We start from the raw sequence: 23717 nt of genomic DNA, 5'->3' as shown, positions 1-23717 counted from the left end.
TAGAGCAGAAAGAAAGGAAATACATATTTAAAAAACCAATGAGACTAAGAGCTGGATTTTTTAAAAGGTCAAATTGATAAACCTTTGACCATACTCATTAGGAAAAAGAGAGGCAGGGCCCAAATAAATAAAATTAGAAACAAAAGAGAAGTTAAAAGTGACACCACAGAAATACAAAGATCATAAGCAATTGCTAAGAACAATTATATGCCAATAAAAGCAACAACCTAGAAGAAATGGATAAATTCCTAGAAATGTACAATCTCCCATGGCTGAATCCGGAAGAAATAGAAAATATGAAGAGACCAATTACCAGCAATGAAAATGAATCAATAATTTAAAAAAAACCTCCCAAAAAACAAATGTCCAGGAGTGGACTTCACAGTTGAGTTCTACCAAACATTTAAAGAAGCTTTAACACCTAATCTTCTCAAACTTTTCCAAAACATTGAAGAAGAAGAAATGCTTCTGAACTCATTCTATGAGGCAAGTATCACCCTGATACCAAAACCAGACAAAGACATCACACAGAAAAAAGAAATTTACAGACCAATATCATTGATGAACAGAGATGCAAAACTCCTTCACAAAATGTTAGCAAACCAAATTCAACGGTGCATTACAAGGATCATAAACCATGCACAAGTGGGATTTATCCCAGTGATGCACAGATGGTTCAATATCCACAGGTCAATCAATGTCATACACCACATTAAGAAACTGAAGAATAAAAATCATCTGATCATCTCAATAGATGCGGAAAAGGTTTTAAACAAAATTCATCATCTATTTATGATAAAAATTCTTTCAACAAAGTGGGTATAGAGGGAACATACCTCAACATAAAGCCCATTTATGATAAACCCACAGCTAACATCATGCTCAATGGTGAAAAGCTGAAAGCATTTCCTATAATATCAGCAAAAAGACAAGGATGCTTACTCTCACCTCTTTAGTTAACACAGAATTCGAAATCCTAACCACAGCAATCAGATTAAAAATAATAATAGTAATAATAATAGAAAGAAGTAAAAGGAATTCAAAGTGGAAGGGAATAAGTAAAACTGTCACACTTTGCAGATGACATGATACATAGAAAATCCTAAAGATGCTGCCAAAAGCTATTAGAACTAATTAATAAATTCAGTAAAATTGCAGGATACAAAATTAGTATAAAGAAATGTGTTATGCTTCTATACACTAACAATGAGCTATGACAAAGAAAAATTAAGAAAACAATCCCATTTACAGTTGCATCAAATAGAATAAAACAGCTAGGAATAAATCTAACCAGGGAGGCAAATGACCTGTACTAGGAAATCTATGACACTGATGAAAGAAACTGAAGATGACACAAACAAATGGAAAGGTGTACCATGCTAATGGAATGGAAAAAATAATATTGTGAAAGTGATCATACTATCCAAGGCAATCTACATAACCAGTGCAATTTCCATCAAAATGGCAATAGCATTTTTCATAGAACTAGAAGAAATAATTCTAAAATTTGTATCAAAACACAAAAGACCCCAAATAGCCAAAGCTGTCTTGAAAAAGAAAAACACAGCTGGAGGTATCACACACTCTGATTTCAAACTATACTGCAAAGCTACAGTAATTAAAACAGTATGGTACTGGCACAAAAACATACACATAGATCAGTGGAACAAAAGAGAGAGCCCACAGATAAACCCATGCTTATATAGGCAATTAATCTACAACAAAGAAGGCAAGAATATACAATGCAAGAAAAATAAACTTCTCTATAAATGATGTTGAGAAAACTGGACAGCTACATGCAAAAGAATCAAACTGGACTACTCTCTTACACCATACACAAAACTAAACTCAAAATAGGTTAATCTCTTGAATGTAAGATCTGAAACCAGAAAACTCATAGGATAAAACATTGGCAATATGCTAACTCTTCCACATTGGTTTTAGCAACATTTTTTGGATATACCTCTTCAGGCACATGAAACAAAAACAAAAATAAAGAAATGAGGCTACATCAAACTCTAAACCTGTTTTGCACAGTGAATGAAGGTATTTTAAAAAAAGGCTGTCTACTGAATGGAAGAAGATATTTGCAAATAATATATCTGATAAGGGGTTAATATTCAAAATAAAGAACTCATACAACTCAACATCAAAAACAGACAAACAACCTGATTAAAAAATGGGCAGAGGCCATGAATAGACACTTTTCCATAAAGACATACAGATGGCCAACAGACTCATGAAAAGATGCTCAACCTCACTAATCGTAAGAGAAATGCAAATCACAAGCACAATGAGGTATCACCTTACACCTATCAGATGGTTATCAAAAGACAACAAATGATAAGTATTGACAAGGATGTACAGAAAAGGGAATCCTAGTATACTGTTGGGTGGGAATGTAAATTGGCACAGCTACACTGCAGTCTTTTTTTTTTTTTTTTTTTTTACAATAGCCAAGATATGGAAGCAACCTAAGTGTCCATCAACAGATAAATGAATAAAGAAGATGTGATACATACACATACACACACAGACAAAGACAACACACCCAATGGAATATTACTTAGCCATAAACATGAGTGAAATCTTGCAGATGGACCTACAAGGTATTATACTAAGTGAAGTAAATCAGATAGAGCAAGATGAATACCATATGATATCACTTATATGTGGAATCTAAAAAACAATTGAACAAACAACTAAACAGAAACAGACTCAGGTACAGATCCCAAACGCGTGGTTGCCAGAGGTGAGAGGGGTGGGGGGACGGCTGAAATAGGTGAGGGAGGCTAAGAGGTACAAACTTCCAATTACAAAATAAATGGGCATTAGGGGTGAAATCTACAACCTGAGGAATATAGTCAAGAACACTGTGGTAACTTTATATGGTGACAGATAGCAACTAGACTTCTCATGGTGATCATTTTGCAACGTACACAATATCAACTCATTATGCACCTGGAACTAACGTAGTGCTGTAGGTCAACTATAATTCAATTTCTACATACATGTATATGATTCATTTTTGAATTATCATATAAACTGCAGCCATTAAATGATACTTTGCAAGACCACAGCAACCCAAGTTCTAAATGTAGTTGACACTTTGCCACTTCATACATCTTGTAAGGAGTCACTTAGAACATAAGGTCTCTTCGGTGGTTTCTAAATGAGCTAAAGGAAGCAGTTTATAAGTTGTTTAAACCGTATTCTCCAAAGGTCATAAACTTTTTATAGGAAAAAGTTATGTGTAGTTTTTTTGTTTTTGTTTTCAGTGTGATGTTAATCCTTTCGTGCCAGGCGGGGACACTTCCATGAGTCACTGGTTCGAATCCCAATGCTGCTAGACACTAGCCAAGTGACTTTGGGAAAGCCACTCATCAGACCGCTATGAACTTTGCTTTTATCTTTCCATTTGGGCGACTATAAATATTATCAGCTCTGCCAACTCTGCTGAGTTGTAGGGATGATCAAATGACACAGGGGACATTAAAACAATTGAAAGACTCTAAAGTGCATCTCATAAAAAAGATAAATCAGTAACCAAACACATGGAAAAAATATTTCACCTTGCAAGTTTTCTAAGAAGTGCAAATCAAAAGAGAGGTAACATTTTAGTAGTTTTGCCAGTGGCTGAATAAATTAGTACAGTCCTTTCAGAAAACAGTTTGACAATACATTTCAATTCTCCAGAAAAAAAATTTCTACTCTGAATCTGTAATGATAAAAATAGGTAATGTGTATTTTACTATTGCTTCTCTAACGCTCCCTATATGTCAGGCATTGTACTAAGCACTATACTTGGACAGGTGGCCTTGAGCAATGAGGGGACTAGGGATGCCAACCCTTCGCACAGTTGAAAATCCGCGTGTAATTGATAGTCGGCCCTCTGCATCCGTGGTTCCTTGTCATCCTGGATTCAACCAGCTACACATCATATAGTACCCTAGTGTTTACTACTGAAAAAAATCTCCGTATAAGTGGATCCACGTAGTTCAAACACATGTTGTGCGAGGGTCAACTGTATAAGCTTACTTAGTGCTTCTCCTCAAAACACAAAACTGTCTTTGGTTATTATTATCATCTACGTTTTACAAATTAGGAAAGAGGGCACAGAGCTGCAAGGTCATTTGTGCTCGGCTTCATAGCTAGTATGGGGCAGGAAGCACAATTAAATTTAAGGTGATTTGGTTTAAAAGTCCTCACTCTTTACTCCTCCATTTAATAACTTCTGGAAGTTCATCCTCAGAAAGTAACCCAAAATAAGGAAAGAGCAAGAGGTCTTAAGAGGTCTTCTGCATGTGTTTTGTATATACTTGTCAATTTTGGAAGTGATGTAAGTAAAGATTCAGCAAGTGATAGCAAATAAAATCTTTCGACTACTACATACTACTTAAAATAACCAAGAAGACTAACAAGTACAGTCCTTATGATCCACAAAATTTAAAAAAAAATTAAAAGATATCTCAATTTCTTATTATCACCATGTTAGGGTTATAAGATTGACAGAATTTTTGGTTCTGCCCATGGTAGCATTCTAAGGGTCCTCAAGAACTATAAAAGTGGTATGCAGAGGTCTCTTTCTTATGAATGGCAAGACCAGGGTCAGGAATCCCAGTGACATCATCCCAAATTCTTTCTTTCCATGAGTGCTAATGAATAGGACAGAGCCAATGAGATAGAATTCACTATTTTAATAAAAGTTTACACACTCTGGTGTCAAAATCAGAAGAAAGTTAGACACAGGTGAACAATCAGATACGCTGTCCCCAGAGAAGGGAAGTAAGGTTTTAGAGGAGCACATGCTCGGAGTTTATTACATTGCAAACTTTCTCCATCAGAGGACTGAAACCCCTTTCAAGGACAATGGCTTTTCCTTTGGCCGTGTCCTTCCCTTACTTATGGGTAGGAAAGCAACTCAATGATTTAAAGATAGACAGATATACACTCCCTCCGTTGGCCAAATCAATAGAAGACAAACCTAGAGCCCAGAGCTCCTTCCAGACACCCAAGCTTAGAGCAGACATCCAAAAAAAAACCAAAAACAAAAAACAACAACAGAAGCCTGTGGTCACACATGTCACTTTTCTTTTCTTAGGTGCCACAGCGGTGGCTGGTGCTGTATCCTGAATGTTGTGGCATTACACCATATTTGCTATGAGGTGTCTACCCAGGAGGGCAGCTTAGAATGGAAGAAACAAATAGTGACAAAAGGCTTCTGAGGTGGCCAGATCTGGGTATGGAGTCTTTCTGACTGAGTGACCATGAGCACGAGGTGGGATTGAGCTCCCTAAACCTTGGCTGCCACTTCCTGCTTGGGCAACGTGTACCTTCCCCTGCTTCCATCTTCTCATTTATAAAACAGTGAAAAAAAACCCCAGCTATTTCAGAGGGTGTTGTAAGGATTAAAAGAGTTAAGATTTGTTTCATCTTCCTCAACTAAAAACTGAGGATAAGGAAAAGACAGTCTCTTCAGCAAGCGGTGTTGGAAAAGCTGGACAGCCACACGTAAATCAATGAAGTTAGAACATATCCTCACCATACACAAAAATAAACTCAAAATAGCTTAAGGACTTAAATATAGACATGGCACCATAAAACTCCTAGAAGAGAACATAGGCAAAACACAATTTCTGTCTCTGACAGAAATCGTACCACTGTTTTCTTAGGTCAGTCTCCCAAAGCAATAGAAATAAAGGCACACATAAACAAATGGGACCTAATCAAACTTACAAGCTTCTGTACAGCAAAGGAAACCATCAACAAAATGAAAAGACAACCTGCATACTGGGAGAAAATATTTGCAAATGATGCAACCGACAAGGGCTTAATTTCCAAAATATACGAACAGCTCATACAACTCAATAACAAAGAAACAACCCAATCGTAAAATGGGCAGAAGACCTAAATAGACATTTTCTCAACGAAGACATACAGATGGCCAACAGGCACATGAAAAGATGCTCATCCTCGCTAATCATTAGAGAAATGCAAATCACAACTACAATGAGGTATCACCTCACACCAGTCAGAATGGCCATTAAAAAAGTCTACAAACAACAAATGCTGGAGAGGGTGTGGAGAAAAGGGAACCCTCTTGCACTGTTGGTGGGAATGTAAATTGATACAGCCACTATGGAGAAGAGTATGGAGGTTCCTCAAAAAACTAAAAATAGAGTTGCCATACGAGCCAGCCATCCCACTCCTGGGCCTATACCCAGACAAAACTCCATTCGAAAAGATACAAGCACCTTTATGTTCATAGCAACACTATTTACAATAGCCAAGACATGCAAACAACCTAAATGTTCATCGACAGATGAATGGATAAAGAAGATGTGGTGTGTGTGTATGTGTACATATATTTGCTGTACAGCAGAAATGAACACAATGCTGTAAAAGCAACTATACTTCAATAAAATTTTAACAAATAACATAAAATCGATAACCAACAAGGACCTACTGTAGAGCACAAGGAACTCTACTCAATACTCTGTAATAACCTATATGGGAAAAGAATCTATGTATTGAGGCTCATTATCATTTATGTCAAGCGCTTAATCTGGTAGCTAGCACATGGCAAGCATTCAATAAATATTAATTATTATAATTACTTTTCAAAAGACTCTCAGAATGAAAACCTTAAGTGTAAAACTTGCAAAAAGCTAAAGTTTTTGTTCGTTTAGATGTGTATCTGTCGACTTTTTTGCAGGATGAGAGACAGTCATTTAAGTAAGTACCTAATAAGCACTGACTATTTTATAATTTTTATTACTAAGGTTTTGGCCTTGGATCTAATTTCTTCCTCGTAGCATGCAAAATGCAGCAATTCTTCAGTTATGAGAATAACAATGATCAACAGAGGGAAGGATATGGTCAAAGTTGGGAGGCCGATGCATTCCTTAGTCCTCTGTTCCTGTGATATTTTTAAAAGGCAGGGAGGGCTTATATATTACAGTTTATTGGATTTGGGGGGTTTCACATTTTTACTTAAAGTGGAGAACTTGTCAACTCAAATAAATGCAGATCTTGCTATTTTCTTTCAGGGTCTTGTAGACGCCAACATAATGGACTTATGAAACATTTAACACGTGCATGGCAATACATCCTACAAAACCCCTGATTCAATCCATTTGCCCAGACTGATTGTCCAAATGAGAGATTCTGCTTCGGTGCTTGTGAAGGGCAGCAAGCTGGGCTCCCCAGGAAAACACAGGCACATACTACCTGCCCCTCCTCTCCCAACGTGATCAACTGCATTGATATATTTTGTGCAGATTTTTGTTTTATGCGTGGTAAGTAAAATTAATTCCTCAACAACTACTTCTGAAACTTCTACTCTATGCCTGATCCGAGCTGGGACCGGGGATACAAAAAAAGGCATAAACAAAAAAGTGAATGCCTGGTTTCACTGAGCTTGCAGCTGAGTACAGATGGAACATCATGTACAAAGGCCCTGTGATAGCAAGAATCCAGGTGTCTTTACAAAACTAAAGGAAAGTCAGAGCTGCAGCAGAATGAGACGGGGCCCTGCCACAGGGGGCCCTAGAGACCGTGCTGAGAGCTTGCCTTCTTCTCATGAACAATGTATGGACACTGAGATGCCTTAAATATTGGGGGTAGCAGGATTAGTCTTGCAAAAATTGCTAAAAATAGCACCAATTTAGGTTTTGAGCCGTTCTTCAAATTCAATAGCACTTCTGCAATCTCAAAACTTGTTCAAGGAAAGAGAAAATCTGTTGACATACAGTCCGCGCCGGAGGCATGATTTATGTAGGCATGTTAACAGCCAGGCTGACAGATACTTGAAGTCCAATAACTATTTGTCCTAATGATTTTTGTACACTTGTATCCACAGAAGAATTGCTTTGGATTAGCTCTTGGCATAGTTTTCATTTGATTTGTCCATGGTTTCTTCAAAATTTAATTCTAAAATGTAGCCATTTGTTACAAACTTGCCAGAAACTTGCTTGTGACAGTTGCATTTTTCTCAAATGAAAAAGCAATAGCATCTTGTAATTCAACATTTCCCTTCCATGGTAAATTGCCCAATTGTGCCAGAGCATCAGACCACTTTGGTAGCTCAGTTTATAACTGCTACTCTGATATTGGTATGCTCTCCCTTAAAGGTATTATTTTGTACTTCATCCGGTTTCGCACGATTTCAATCTCCACCATCTGTTTCGATAAGGCTGCAGGACTGTTTGCCCCACCCTGAAAGGGCAGGAAGTCCCATGGGAAGGAGATACATTCCAAGAGAATTTTATAGTCCTGGCTGCAATTCCCTGTTGTAAAATTATGCTGCCTATGAGACAGGGAATGTGATTTTGTGTCTTTTTTCTTGGTACAAGCTACTAACTTTTCATCAGTATAACAAAGTTTGAAAAATACTGCCCTATTTTGAGCTCAGGAGAGGAGAGAAGAAACAAGGTCAACCCACTTCTCCACTGCAGCTGTTCCTAAGTGAGGACCTGAGGGATCAATCCAGGATCATAATCAAAGGTGTTCTACAAAAGAGCCCTTATGGGGCTGGGTGTCAGCAAGTAAGGAAACTGCTGTAAGGACAAAAACATAAAGTGACCCCCAAATGAGAATGTGCCTACTCATGTTCCAAGAGTCTAGGAAGGGAGCTAGGCATCAGATGAGAAAGAGCACAGGGAGAAATCATCCGCATTTATCACGTGGTTGACCCCTCTGAGCCACATCTTCCTCATCTGTATAATGGGTATAATAACCCCTTGCAGACAGTCAGGGCTGTGGTGATGATTTCTATCTTTTCCTGGAACAATTTCTGACTGTTGTTTTCTACTTCAGCCTCCTATTTGCTTTTTCCACAGCACTAATCATAACTTGCAATTATTTTATTCATCTACTTTTGGTTTTCCGCCTTCCTCCTGGGCTGGAATAGAAGCTCCCTGAAAGCAGAGCCCGTATCTTCCTCCCAGCTCAGTTGCTAGCCCCGTGCAGGTGCTCGACACACATTTGTGAAATGAACAAATGAGGAGGGAGAGAATGCGTGAAAAAACAAATGCGTGCCATTAGTTATTGGGATTATTTTTCTCATTAGCAAATACGCTCTCAGATACGTCACGGAATTGCTCCAAAGTTTGGTTTTGTTTTAATCTGTAAAAGGAGGAGGATACGTGTCATGTTTATTCACCAGGCTGATAGGGGCATCACATTGGATGATATAAACACATAAAAGGATACTGATCTGTGTACAGCACTTTATAAGGCCAAGGATGTTTAAGGCAAAGGAAGAACACAGCTGAGTATGAAAATAAAAAAGGATAGGCAATTTGAGTCATGGGGGAGATGCTTTTTTTAAACAAAGCCAAAGGTAACTTCAGCCACCACAAACATCCATCACAACGACGGCGTGTAAACCCACTGCACACAAACTATTACCACTGGGCACCGTGCTATTGAATCCTTGCGAGCCATCCCATGTAGTAGGGACTATTGTTATCCCCATTTTACAGATGAGCAAATAAGGGGCTGAGAATGTTTCAGTGACTTGCCCATGGCGACAGAGTAAGGGAAAGAGCTGGGATTCACACCTGGGCAATTGGACTCTTCAAGTCTTAACCATTTTTCCAAGAGCTAATTAGCGTGGCTTCATCAGGCAGCTTGAACACGTGCTTCTACATAATAGAGCTATGAGCACCCAGGAAGGCAAACACATACTATTAGACGATGAGGAAATGGGAAGTCTTCCCATGTGGTCACCACATACCTGATCTAGTGTGACTGGAAAAACTAAGACAAAGTGAGAAGTCTCTCTCGAAAGTTTTATCTGGGTTTATGTATCTGGTAGCTATTTATCTTGTGAGCACATTTTCATCCTCTAGAAAGAGGAACGTGATGCTGCATACACTGTAAAAGCCTAAAATGGTTTTGGTATCCATATTTCTCTCTGGAAGAAGTAAAAGGGGGGGAAAAAAAGAAACACCTGTGTTACTAGAAATGCTTCCTAAGGAAAGCTATACTCCAATCTAACTTGCTTGAGGATACTTGATGAAGTCATGCAACAGCCCTTTCTTATACCTACTAAAATGCCTGTAAACAGCCAATTTATAATACGTATATTGCTTAGAAGAGGCACTTTGCTTACAAGGACTGTTGCTGAGAAGAGGTTGAAGCATTAATTCCCCTCATTCGGGAATTCCTTCTCATCAAGTGCGTAGCCTGACAGACTTTACGAAATATGGCAAGGCCATAACTCCAATTTTTAAAGCCACTGCCTACTGGAGCTAATGAGGAAGAAATGACACACAGCTCAGATAATTATGCCTTCTAACACTTATGGAAATGCTTTTTGCCTGGATACCCCTGGGCTTTCAACTTGGTGTTCCACAATTGGGCTTGATTCTGCATAGAATCCAAGCCAGCTCCTGTCCATGCCGTGGCGGCTGTACGGCAAGAGGAACCTGAGGAAACATGGCCTGAGCTAAAATGGGGCGCTGCTGAAGACCCCCCTTTATGCTCTGGAGGGTTGGTGGCAGAAAGGAAAATGCGCTTCCTGCAGGGTCCACCGATAAATATCTATTCGAGAAGGCTGACGATAGCCAGCCTCTACCTTACACGTCTGGTCAAGATTTGAGAAAATGAGCTTTACGAATTTACTGCTACGCTTGCAATATTTCATAAACCTGGCCTGTCATCCATGACTCTCATGCTTTGGTTGTACGGACACAGTGGTGTATGGCAATATTCTTATATATTCATATGTCACTGGAAGCTACAAAGCTCTTATTCTTTGCTTTTAAGAAGTTTGTAAGAGAACACTAAAAAAGTAAAATAAAATAAAAAGATTGACTTGAGTTTTAAATCCAGTATCATGTGGTCAATATGAGGCTCTGAGCTTCAGAAGTTGGAGTCCTGGAGGATTCAAGACATACAGTGCATGCCATACGCAAAAGAATTAGAAGGATATGGTTAGACCTAAGTTGGTCTCCTCCCTCAACCTGTAATAAAGACAGTTAAGAATGGAAGATGAGAAGAAAGAGACTTACAGGGGAAGCCTGTAAGTTGCATGCGGGTGTGTGCCCCTGGAAAGGGTCCTGGGCTCCAACACCTCCCCCAGCACAGTCTCAGGAGGGCTGTAGAAGCCATCGCAATCAGAGCTGAGCCTGGAGAAGCCCTGAGGCCAGGATCAAAAGTCCATGCTGTGCTCACCTCCACATCCCCACTCCTAAGGGACGGTATCACATTCCTGGAGAAGGATTCCCAGACAGGAAGAAGGCATGGATAGATGCCAAAGGCCCAGAGTAAAGGGACCTCACAAACAACTCCAGGTCCCTGGCCTTGACAAAGTCCTCTGTAAATGAGGTTCAACCACACTGACTGGGTGGAATGGACAACTCTACAAAGACTGCTTAAGCTTCTAAAATCACTGAAATGGAGGGGCAAAACAAAGTTATAGGAAACAATAACACGTCATATTTTTTTGCACTACTGGTTTGGTGGCCCGAGAGCTGTACTTACTATAACGTAACCATAGGAGAGGCTGCAGTGTCAGCGCTCTCAGAAGCGAGGCTGGTCACATCTTGCTTATCTTCTGTCAAATTTATCAAGTGTTATAATTCACATATTTGGTGCTATGCTGCCCATGGAAAACAGGCTACCTTTTTGTTCTTAAATTCCTTTAGAAAGATAACTTTACTGGTTTTAAAATAATCAAAGAAGATAAAATTTCATATCTAAGTGAATTAAAAGTAAAGCCAGAGAAATAACATAGCATTTAATATGACTTAATGTTCCACTAAAGCCTTTTTTCGTCTATTACGTATAGGAATCCAAAGTCATACCCATAATCATCTTTCATGGACACGGGACTTTTATTCAATACTTTTATTCTGAAAAGTATTTAAAAGAAGTTTTCCAAGAACAAAGAAGACTTCAGATATCAATTCAGAGGATTCTAATTTGGGGCATACTATATTAATTAGCATTTCACCTAGCTAAATTCTATTAGTAAATTCACCCAAAGAGCTGCTATAAAATGCTGTACTACATCCACAAAGCCTTTCTGAGATGATTCTGAGACATTTAATACTTATTTAATGTTCATTTTAAAAATGAATGATTTAACATAAAAAAATCTAATAATTTGGCTTATATTTCCAGTTCCCACCCAGATAGAAGCCAGTCATTGCAGAGGCAGGTAGTGGAAGACTTAAGGATGATGGTAGGAAGAGAAACACCAAGCAAGATGTTGATGTCCAGCGATAAGGCCGAGAATCAAACATTTAACAAAGAGCCATATTAACGCACAATCCATAACGGATGCTCCAGACAGATTAAATCATAATTAATCTTCGTTGAACCTCGGTTTAACAAAGCGCAGAGGTGTAAAAATGCATTTTACTTTGCTTCTCATCAAAATGGCTTCAAAAAGTCTTAGAGCAACAAAGGGTGAGACATTATTTGTCTATAACATTTTGTTGTGGATTCCTTAATCATGCTGAATAAATTAGGTCTCACAATACAACATCTATTTAACAATTAAAGGTCAATTCAGAATAGAATAATAAAATGACAGGGAAAACTAATTAGTAGAGTCAAATTTTTCCACACATATATTCTCAGAGAACTTGACTCACTTAAGTCTAATTCCTTTGTCCTGATAGCTTAAAAATTATACAGGCTCAACTGGGCCTGGGTCCCAGGTGAGGATAAAAGACTTTAGAAATACCTACTTTATTCACTAACAGCATTTATTAACAGGATTTTGCCACCCCCAAGAGAGTGACCTTTACTTAAACTATTAGCTTTGACAAGTGAGGTGAAGAGAAAAACACAGCTTAAGGATACTGACCTCCCAGAACGTGGACATTTACCAGACTATACTCTTTGGCCCTTGCTATCTTTCCACAGTAAATATTCGTTGATTAGGGACTCAAAATCATATTTGTTTACTGTGTGAGTTGAAATCACTAGCAATGGAATACGTCTTTTTACAAAAAAAAAAAAAAACCCACAAAACAAGAAATATGTCACCAATTTATTCTTCCTCTGTCATCTCAAAAGGAAAACAAATCTCTGAAAGTCAAGTTGTCCCTTCATGGAATAATGGATTTCTAAATGCTGAGTTACTTGTTTTCAGCAAAGAGATAATTCCGCAGAATCAGTATTCAGAGTGGCATTTGACAGGACCGTAATGTTAGTTAGACAAATGTCTGTATAAGCCGTAAGATGTGACAGAGTGATAATTTTTACGGACTGCCATAGACAAGCACATACAGATTCGGCAAGCACATTCAGATTCTCAAAACCTTCTGAGTTCAAAGAATGGGTCTGGGAGCAAAGACCTTGGGGATGCTACTAACCACATAGGGATATAGCACATCAGGGATAAAACTGTACAAAAGTTGGGACACGAGGTACTCAGCAAGTCCAAGCTCCTATAATGCTTGGGCACACTCTACATTATGGTGCTGAAATTCCATAAGCTTGGAGCCTCATTCCATTCATAGCATAAAGTTGAATAACGCTTGCCTACAAACTTTCTGATACCTTAGTATATTGCTATGCAACGTGTGCCCCAGTGAAAATCTCTGGTATGTATTTACGTGCTTATTCAAATCCCTGGCTTTATTTTCCTCCTAGAATTTGGTATACATCCTGATTTTCCATAGGACTGACATAAGGCAATAGGATCTTCGGGAAACACCACCCTGCTCTGTAACTGCTTTCAGCCCGGAAGAGCAGATAATTGCCATTACTGAGCTATTACTGTGTCCTAGTACCATTTTAGATCCCTTTTCTTTTTTTAACATCTTTATTGTAGTATAATTGCTTTACAATGATGTGTTAGTTTCTGCTGTATAAAAATGTGAATCAGCTATACATATACATATATCCCCATCTCCCCTCCCTCTTGAGTCTCCCTCCCACCCTCCCTATCCCAGCCCTCTAGGTGGTCACAAAGCACTGAGCTGACCTCCCTGTGCTGTGCGGCTGCTTCCCACTAGCTAGCTATTTTACATTTCGTAGTGTATATATGTCCATGCCACTCTCTCACTTCATCCCACCTTACCCTTCCCCCTCCCCGTGTCCTCAAGTGCATTCTCTACATATGCGTCTTTATTCCTGTCCTGCCCCTAGGTTCTTCAGAACCAATTTTTTTTTTTTTTTAGATTCCATATATATTTATTAGCATACTGTATTTGTTTTTCTCTTTCTGACTTACTTCACTCTGTATGACAGACTCTAGGTTCATCCACCTCACTACAAATAACTCAATTTCGTTTCCTTTTATGGCTGAGTAATATTCCATTGTATATACGTGCCACATCTTCTTTACCCATTCAGCTGTCGATGGACACTTAGGTTGCTTCCATGTCCTGGCTATTGTAAATAGAGCGGCAATGAACATTGTGGTACATGACTCTTTTTGAATTATGGTTTTCTCAGGGTATATGCCCAGTAGTGGGATTGCTGGGTCCTACAGTAGTTCTTTCTTTCATTTTTTAAGGAACCTCCATACTGTTCTCCATAGTGGCTGTATAAATTTACATTCCCACCAACAGTGCAAGAGGGTTCCCTTTCTGCACACCCGCTCCAGCATTTATTTCTTGTAGATGTTTTGATGATGGCCATTCTGACCAGTGTGAGGTGATACCTCATTGTGGTTTTGATTTGCATTTCTCTAATGATTAGTGATGTTGAGCATCCTTTCATGTGTTTGTTGGCAATCTGTATATCTTCTTTGGAGAAATGTCTATTTAGGTCTTCTAGTCATTTTTGGATTGGGTTTGTTTTTTTGATATTGAGCTACATGAGCTGCTTATAAATTTTGGAGATTAATCCTTTGTCAGTTGCTTCGTTTGCAAATATTTTCTCCCATTCTTAGGGTTGCCTTTTGGTCTTGTTTATGGTTTCCTTTGCTGTGTAAAAGCTTTTAAGTTTCATTAGGTCCCATTTGTTTATTTTTGTTTTTATTTCCATTTCTCTAGGAGGTGGGTCAAAAAGGATCTTGCTATGATTTATGTCACAGAGTGTTCTGCCTATGTTTTCCTCTAAGAATTTGATAGTGTCTGGCCTTACATTTAGGTCTTTAATCCATTTTGAGCTTATTTTTGTGTATGGTGTTAGGGAGTGTTCTAATTTCATTCTTTTACATGCAGCTGTCCAGTTTTCCCAGCACCACTTATTGAAGAGGTTATCTTTTCTCCATTGTATATTCTTGCCTCCTTTATCAAAGGTAAGGTGACCATATGTGCGTGGGTTTCTCTCTGGGCTTTCTATCCTGTTCCATTGATCTATATTTGTGTTTTTGTGCCAGTACCACCCTGTCTTGCTTACTGTAGCTTTGCAGTATAGTCTGAAGTCAGGGAGCCTGATTCCGCCAGCTCCATTTTTCTTTCTCAAGGTTGCTTTGGCTAGTCGAGGTCTTTTGTATTTCCATACAAATTGTGCAATTTTTTGTTCTAGTTCTGTGAAAAATGGCATTGGTAGTTTGATAGGGGTTGCACTGAATCTGTAGATTACTTTGGGTAGTATAGTCATTTTCACAATGTTGATTCTTCCATTCCAAGAACATGGTATATCTCTCCATCTGTTTGTATCATCTTTAATTTCTTTCATCAGTGTCTTACAGTTTTCTGCATACAGGTCTTTTGTCTCCTTAGGTAGGTTTATTCCTAGGTATTTTATTCTTTTTGCTGCAATGGTAAATGGGAGTGTTTCCTTAATTTCTCTTTCAGATTTTTCACCATTAGTGTATATGAATGCAAGAGATTTCTGTGCATTAGTTTTGTATCCTGCTACTTTACCAAAGTCATTGTTTAGCTCTAGTAGTTTTCTGGTAGCATCTTTAAGATTTTCTATGTATAGTATCATGTCATCTGCAAACAGTGACAGTTTTACTTCTTCTTTTCTGATTTGGATTCCTTTTATTTCTTTTTCGTCTCAGATTGCTGGGGCTAAAACTTCCAGGATTATGTTGAATAATAGTGGTGAGGGTGGGCAACCTTGTCTTCTTCCTGATCTTAGTGGAAATAGTTTCAGTTTTTCACCATTGAGAACAATGTTGTCTGTGGCTTTGTCATATATGGCCTTTACTATGTTGTAGTAAGTTCCCTCTATGCCTACTTTCTGGAGGGTTTTTTATCATAAATGGGTGTTGAATTTTGTCAAAAGCTTTTTCTGCATCTATTGAGATGATCATATAGTTTTTCTCCTTCAATTTGTTAATATGGTGTATCATATTGACTGATTTGCATATATTGAATTCTTGCATTCCTGGGGTAAAACCCACTTGATCATGTTTGCTAGTAGTTTGCTAGTAGTTTGTTGAGGATTTTTACATCTGTGTTCATCAGTGATACTGGCCTATAGTTTTCTTTTTCTGTGACATCTTTGCCTGGTTTTGGTATCAGGGTCATGGTGGGCTCATAGAATGAGTTTGGGAGTGTTCCTCCCTCTGCTATATTTTGGAAGAGCTTGAGAAGGATAGGTGTTAGCTCTTCTCTAAATGTTTGATAGAATTCGCCTGTGAAGCCATCTGGTCCTGGGCTTTTGTTTGTTGGAAGATTTTTAATCACAGTTTCAATCTCAGTGCTTGTGATTGGTCTGTTTATATTTTCTATTTCTTCCTGGTTCAGTCTCGCAAGGTTGTGCTTTTCTAAGAATTGCCCATTTCTGCCAGGTTGCTCATTTTATTGGCATATAGTTGCTTGTAGTAATCTCTCATGATCCTTTGTATTTCTGCAGTGTCAGTTGTTACTTCTCTTTCATTTCTAATTCTATTGAGTTGAGTCTTCTCCCTCTTTTTTCTTGATGAGTCTGGCTAATGGTTTATAAGCTTTGTTTATCTTCTGAAAGAACCAGCTTTTAGTTTTATTGATCTTTGCTATTGTTTCCTTCATTTCTTTTTCATTTATTTCTGATCTGATCTTTATGATTTCTTTCCTTCTGCTAACTTCGCGGAATTTTTGTTCTTCTTTTTCTAATTGCTTTAGGTGTAAGTTTACGTTGTTTATTTGAGATGTTTCTTGTTTCTTGAGGTAGTATTGTATTGCTATAAACTTCCCTCTTAGAACTGCTTTTGCTGCGTCCCATACGTTGTGGGTCATCATGATTTCATTGTCATTTGTTTCTAGGTATTTTGTGATTTCCTCTTTGATTTCTTCAGTGATCTCTTGGCTATTTAGTATCATACTGTTTAGCCTCCATGTGTTTTTATTTTTTACAGATTTTTTTCCTGTAATTGATATCTATTCTCATAGTGTTGTGGTCGGAAAAGATACTTGATACAATTTTAATTTTCTTACATTTACCAAGGCTTGATTTGTGACCCAAGATATGATCTATCCTGGAGAATGTTCCATGAGCATTTGAGAGGAAAGTGTATTCTGTTGTTTTTCGATGGAATGTCCTTTAAATATCAATTAAGTCCATGCTACTTAATGTGTCATTTAAAGCTTGTGTTTCCTTGCTTATTTTCATTTTGTTGATCTGTCCATTGGTGAAAGTGGGGTGTTAAAGTCCCCTACTACGATTGTGTTACTGTCAATTTCCCCTTTTATGGCTGTTAACATTTGCCTTATGTATTGAGGTGCTCCTATGTTGGGTGCATAAATATTTACAATTGTAATTTCTTCTTGGATTGATCCCTTGATCTTTATGTAGGGTCCTTTATTTGTCTCTTGTAATAGTCTTTATTCTAAAGTCTATTTTGTCTGACAGAGAATTGCTACTCCAGCTTCCTTTTGATTTCCATTTGCATGGAATATCTTTTTCCATGCCCTCACTTTCAGTCTGTATGTGTCCCTAGGTCTGAAGTGGGTCTCTTGTAGACAGCATATATACAGGTCTTGTTTTGGTATCCATTCAGCCAGTCTGTCTGGCTGAATTTAATCCATTTACATTTTAGGTAATTATCAATATGTATGTTCCTATTACCATTTTCTTAATTGTTTTGGGTTTGTTATTGTACGTCTTTTCCTTCTCTTCTGTTTCCTGCCTGGAGAAGTTCTTTTAGTATTTTTTTGAAAATTTGGTTTGGTGGTGCTAAATTCTCTTAGCTTTTGATTGTCTGTAGAGGTTTTAATTTCTCTGTCGAATCTGAATGAGATCCTTGCTGGGTAGAGTAATCTTGGTTGTAGGTTTTTCCCTTTCATCACTTTAAATATGTCCTGCCACTCCCTTTTGGCTTACAGAGTTTCTGCTGAAAGATCAGCTGTTAACCTTATGGGGATTCCCTTGTATGTTATTTGTTGGTTTTCCCTTGCTGCTTTCAGTATTTTTTCTTTGTATTTAATTTCTGACAGTTTGATTAATGTGTTTCTTGGTGTGTTTCTCCTTGGATTTATCCTGTATGGGACTCTCTGTGCTTCCTGGAATTGATTAACTATTTCCTTTCCCATATTAGGGAAGTTTTCAACTATAATCTCTTCCAATATTTTCTTAGACCCTTTCTTTTTCTCTTCTTCTTCTGGGACCCCTATAATTCGAAAGTTGGTGCGTTTAATGTTGGCCCAGAGGTCTCTGAGACCGTCCTCAATTCTTTTCATTCTTTTTTCTTTATTCTGCTCTGTGGTAGTTATTTCCACTATTTTATCTTCCAGGTCACCTATCCGTTTTTCTGCCTCAGTTATTCTGCTATTGATTCCTTCTAGAGAATTTTAAATTTCATTTATTGTGCTGTTCATCATTGTTTGTTTGCTCCCTAGTTCGTCTAAGTCCTTGTTAAACGTTTCTTGTATCTTCTCCACTCGACTTCCAAGATTTTGGATCATCTTTACTATCATTACTCTGAATTCTTTTTCAGGTGGACTGCCTATTTTCTCTTCATTTGCTTGGTCTGGTGGGTTTTTACCTTGCTCCTTCATCTGCTGAGTATTGCTCTGTCTTCTCATTTTGCTTAACTTACTGTGCTTGGGGTCTCCTTTTCGCAGGCTGCACGTTCGTAGCTCCCGTTGTTTTTGCTGTCTGACCGCAGCAGCTAAGGTTGGTTCAGTGGGCTGTGTAGGCTTCTTGGTCGAGGAGACTGGTGCCTGTTTTCTGGTGGATGAGTCTGGATCTTGTCTTTCTGGTGGGCAGGACCGCGTCTGGTGGTGTGTTTTGGGGCATCTGTGGCCTTATTATGTTGTTAGGCAGCCTCTCTGCTAATGGGTGGGGTTGTGTTCCTGTCTTGCTAGTTGTTTGGCATGGGGTGTCCAGTACTGTAGCTTGCTGTTTGTTGAGTGGAACTGGGTCTTAGCGTTGAGAAAGAGATCTCTGGGAGAGCTTTTGCCATTTGCTATTACTTGGAGCTGAGAGGTGTCCAGTGGACCAATGTCCTGAACTCGGCTCTCCCACCTCAGAGGCTCAGGCCTGACACCTGGCTGGAGCAACAATACCCTGTCAGCCACACAGCTGCTAGTCTCCTGCAGAGAGAGTAGGGGTGGCGGCTGTGGCTTATGGTGGGGACAAGGACACTGGCAGCAGAAGTTCTGGGAAGTACTCTTGGGCATGAGCCCTCCCAGAGTCCGCCCTTAGCCCCCACCAAAGAGCTTCTAGATCCTCTTCTTGAGTGCTCTCATTTAATTCCCACAACAACTTTGGATGCAATTAAACTTTTATTATTCCCATTTCAAAGGTGAGGAAAGGCTTTGAGAGATTAAATACTGTCTCTCACAGGGGTATTCAGAGATAGCCCTGGAACACAATGCTAGTCCTCTTTCATGCCAAAACCTCTGGTTTCGCACACACTTTGGCAGAGTATTTTCCTGACACCAAGATGGCCTCAATCTCTTTTGCAGAGACATAACTTCACCTATTTATTTTCCTTCTTCTCTTGACCTTGGTAACTCCACAAAAACATATTTTTCCCAAAGAGATCATATGCTAAACTGGTCTCTGTGTCAGCAATCTACTGGCAAGTGTTAAGGGTGAACACACTTACCCAGTGGGGTGGGGAGGGTAGGGGAGCATAAATTCAACCTGAAAGAAAAATCACGTCTGATTTTTCTTCCCATGAGCAACAAATAATCTATGATGAGCTGTCTAAAAATGCTTACTTTAATGCGTGTGTAGTTACCACTATCTCCATTAGAAAATATAGCTCTACCATGAAGTAGCATGAATGGCCTCAGTACCTTTCAGATAGAGTTTGTGTTTTCTGTGAAAACTTACATCACCAATAAACTTGCTCGACTACGTGACTCCTTGGAGGATGGTAGCCAAGATAACCCATGAGCAGGATGGGTCCCTGGCGAGTCTTAATTTATATCAATGACAACTGAGATAAACCACCAGGGAAAGTAGGATGAAGAATGTGTAGCTCTCAAGGTTGAGAGACCTTGGAATTGGGTATCAAGGAAAGATGGGATGTTCTTAAAATACTGAAGTATGTGGTAGCTTTCCTTGTTTGAAGGAGATTTTAAATGCATATGGATAATTCATAGGAATAAGGATTCCATGGTTGTTCAGGTAAGAATCCATGCACATGTAGCCCAATGTTAAATTATAAAGCATATGCAGTTTATTTCATGTTTAATAATAATTTTTGTTCGACGATTATTCTTCCTTTCATGACTTTTTTTTTTTTTACCATCTTGGGTTTTTAGAACTCACTGTTTTCCCCTGACGCCAGGAATGTGCTCTCTCCAAATAGTTATGGGTCCCGCGACTCATGTTCAAAACTTGTCTGACCAGATGATTGATTCAATGATCTTGATCTCGAATCCTGAATGATCCAAGACTACTTGGAGCTAATACATAGTAAGTAGCTCATGACAGCTGAAGAGGCTATATATCCCAGGAAAAAAAATGCCTGCATTTTAGTTTGTGTCCAAATCCTAGGAATGAATATTTTAAGACTTTCTTGTTCTTTGGCAGAGACCAGTCACAGAGAGAGACCTGTGAAGCCGGCTGTTTTCTGCAGCCCTGAGATCAAAGCATCTACTAACTGCACTCCGAGACGCTAGACTCCACGATCGGCAATGCCAGACTACTTAGCCTCTACCTCCTCATCTGGTTGCTTCTTTCCAATGTGCCCATTCTTTTAGTGTTTCAAAATCTGGGTACCAAGCTTTCCCTTACATCACCCACACCCTTAAGCCCATCAATGGCTTTCTTCTCTCATCCACTCTTCTCTTTCATTAAAACAACTTCTCACTGCAAGTATTCTCATTAATACAGTTTAATATGTCATTTCTCTCCATTTTTTCTTTCCCTGTGGCCTAGCAAATCTTACTATGTCTTTTCTCCCACTTTTCCACTTCCAAGTTGAGGTATACCTAAATGTCAAGATTTTTCAAATAGTGTTCTGGGAATACTTCCAAAGCAAATACAAGTTTAGTTGAATTTGGAAAAGAGAAAGTACGAGAAAGAATAACAAACACAGACCATCCACGTTCTTATATCCATTAACAGGAAGAACAAAAGACACAATGATAGTAGTAAGTAATATCGACGTCCACTCAGTATGGCACCTCTTATCACAAGGGAAGTGCTAAGTAAGGAAAGGGAGAGGGGCCTCAGCTAATTTACCGGGTGTGATCATAGGTTTCTCACATGGAGGAAGCATGATATGAAAACATCAACACTTCTGTTTCCATTTTTTGAAGGTAGTGGTTTGGATAATGAGCTTATATGTTTTTATAAACCCAAATTCTTGATAATCAGCACTAAAATGTGACTACAGGTAAAACAGCCTGGTTAGAGTATATACGAAGACTGGAGATGAGCCTTAGACAGAACGATCCTAACGGCCGTCAGACCATTCATTCCACCTTTCAGACTCTACAAAACATCAAATGTCAGAAAGAGCCAAAAAACTGTCACCAATCACTGAGGTACTTGTAGTACGTTTGCATGTCCCCATCATATAGACAAATTACCCAGATGTCAAGCTAATTTTTCAGTTTCTACTTGAAAGCTTGGTGTCACCTATAGGTCTAGTCAACATTGACTTAATTTTCCCCCAACACTGTAAGGATCCTATTATTGAAAACACTGTTGCTATACACTACGGGCTAGAGAATGTGGTTAATCTGATATTCTAGTTAGCTGAGTTAGGCATCCAACCGTGCATCATATTGATTTTGTACCATTACTGTTACTCATGTCTCTGTTTATGTCTTATCTCTCCTTTTTCACAAAAAGAAAACTCCTCGAGGAAAAGGCCTAAACTTCAGCATCCTTGCACCATTCGTGCTGTTTTAGTACCATGTTCTATATTCATTATTCTTCATTAACAGATGTTTACTGAATGGGGGAACCTACAGTATCTGAATGGCCAATATTCGAAGGCCCACATTGCAAAGAAAAACTACACATGAGTGTATACAATACGAACGTCTCTTTCTTGATCATACTAAAGACATTTTAGGGTTTGTCGTACCTCAAGGGCATCATTACAAATGTTGAAGGCTACTGAAGTATAAAATTGGGGAATGCTAATTAATAGAGGGCTAGGTGATGGTAGAACACATCACACCCTCGTGTAAGACCTCCCACAACTTCCAGTATCCACAGGATAAAGACCAAAATCCACATACATCCCAGCATGGCTTATTCCTTGTATCTCTACACCTGCAGCCTCGGCTCACACATTTATCCCATTCACTGTACTGCATGTTTTTCTGCTTTTCACATCCTAAGAGGCGCCATCGTTTTCCTGCTTCGAGCCCTGTGCCGTGCTCTTCCTGCACCAGAAATTCTCCAATCTGGTCTTCCCCTTCCCCAACCAGCCAATGTCTACTCACCTTTGGAGAGAGCTTCCGCCTTTAATATGAGTAAAATTCCTTGATTATACGCCGTTGCCTCACTCAGAACATTTACTGCAATTTATAATCATGTATTCATAGCAAGGTCGCTGGAATAAGGTTGAGTTTTTCTCACTGCACCCTAAGCAGCGTGGAAGCAGTGGCATCACCTGGTTCGCTCACCACCAGATCAGCGGCACTTAGCACAGTGCTTAGCAGAAAGCAGTCGCTCAGTATATATTTGTGAACCAATCAGTGAACGAACATGTGATGTCACCTTCTGATCACTGCATATATATATGTGTGTATACACACACAAACACCTACACCCACGCAGCGTTAGCCAAAAAGTTCGTTCGGGTTTTTCCACAAGATGTTACAGAAAAGCCAGAAAGAACTTTTTGGCCAACCCGCTATATATACACATATCATATATATATCTATGTACACATATATATATACACACACATACACATATATATATACACACACATACATACATGGCAAACACGCTCGTGTTTTTTATGTGGAATATTTCTGCGAGGTTACAAACGAGGCTTAGAGAGCATCTTAAAGCATACTCTAAATAGCAGGTGACATTAATGTGGACATTATGAAAATCCATTGGAATTCTCATTACTCTAACCCCAAGTACTTTCTTTCCTTAATCAAATATATTGTTTTCACAATTTTGGTCATTTCTCTGCTGACAGTTAAATCTGATGCTGGTATGGAATTTGTGAGAGACTTTGGTCTATGTGAAAATGACTTTATACTCCTGGCTACAACATGAACTAATATTTACCAGAGACAGCATTCAAGGCAACATGACCTCTTCTGAACTCAAAGCATCAAACAAAATGTCAATTACTGCTAGACGGACAGGAAGAAAAGAATCCACTCTTGTCTGTACTGTGCTCTTGCCGCTCAAGTCTTACGTTCCTGTTCCACTTTCTGAGCAATCTAGTAAAATTCAATTTACTTTTTCAATTCGTCTGCAGGCAAGCTTCCTTC

General features: G+C 38.8%; 1 protein-coding gene across 1 annotated transcript in view; it reads right to left on the bottom strand.

The window, feature by feature from the left end:
• Positions 1-23717, bottom strand: part of GRM7 (glutamate metabotropic receptor 7) — a 526714-nt gene that overhangs the window by 252785 nt on the left and 250212 nt on the right. The gene's annotated exons all lie outside the window — the stretch shown is intronic.

The sequence above is a fragment of the Monodon monoceros genome, unplaced genomic scaffold (assembly GCF_005190385.1).
Source record: "Monodon monoceros isolate NGI ecotype Baffin Bay Population unplaced genomic scaffold, NGI_Narwhal_1 Super_Scaffold_3, whole genome shotgun sequence".
Lineage (NCBI taxonomy): Eukaryota > Metazoa > Chordata > Mammalia > Artiodactyla > Monodontidae > Monodon > Monodon monoceros.
The sequence above is the reverse complement of the archived record's forward strand: the minus strand, read 5'-3'. Positions and strand labels throughout refer to the sequence as shown.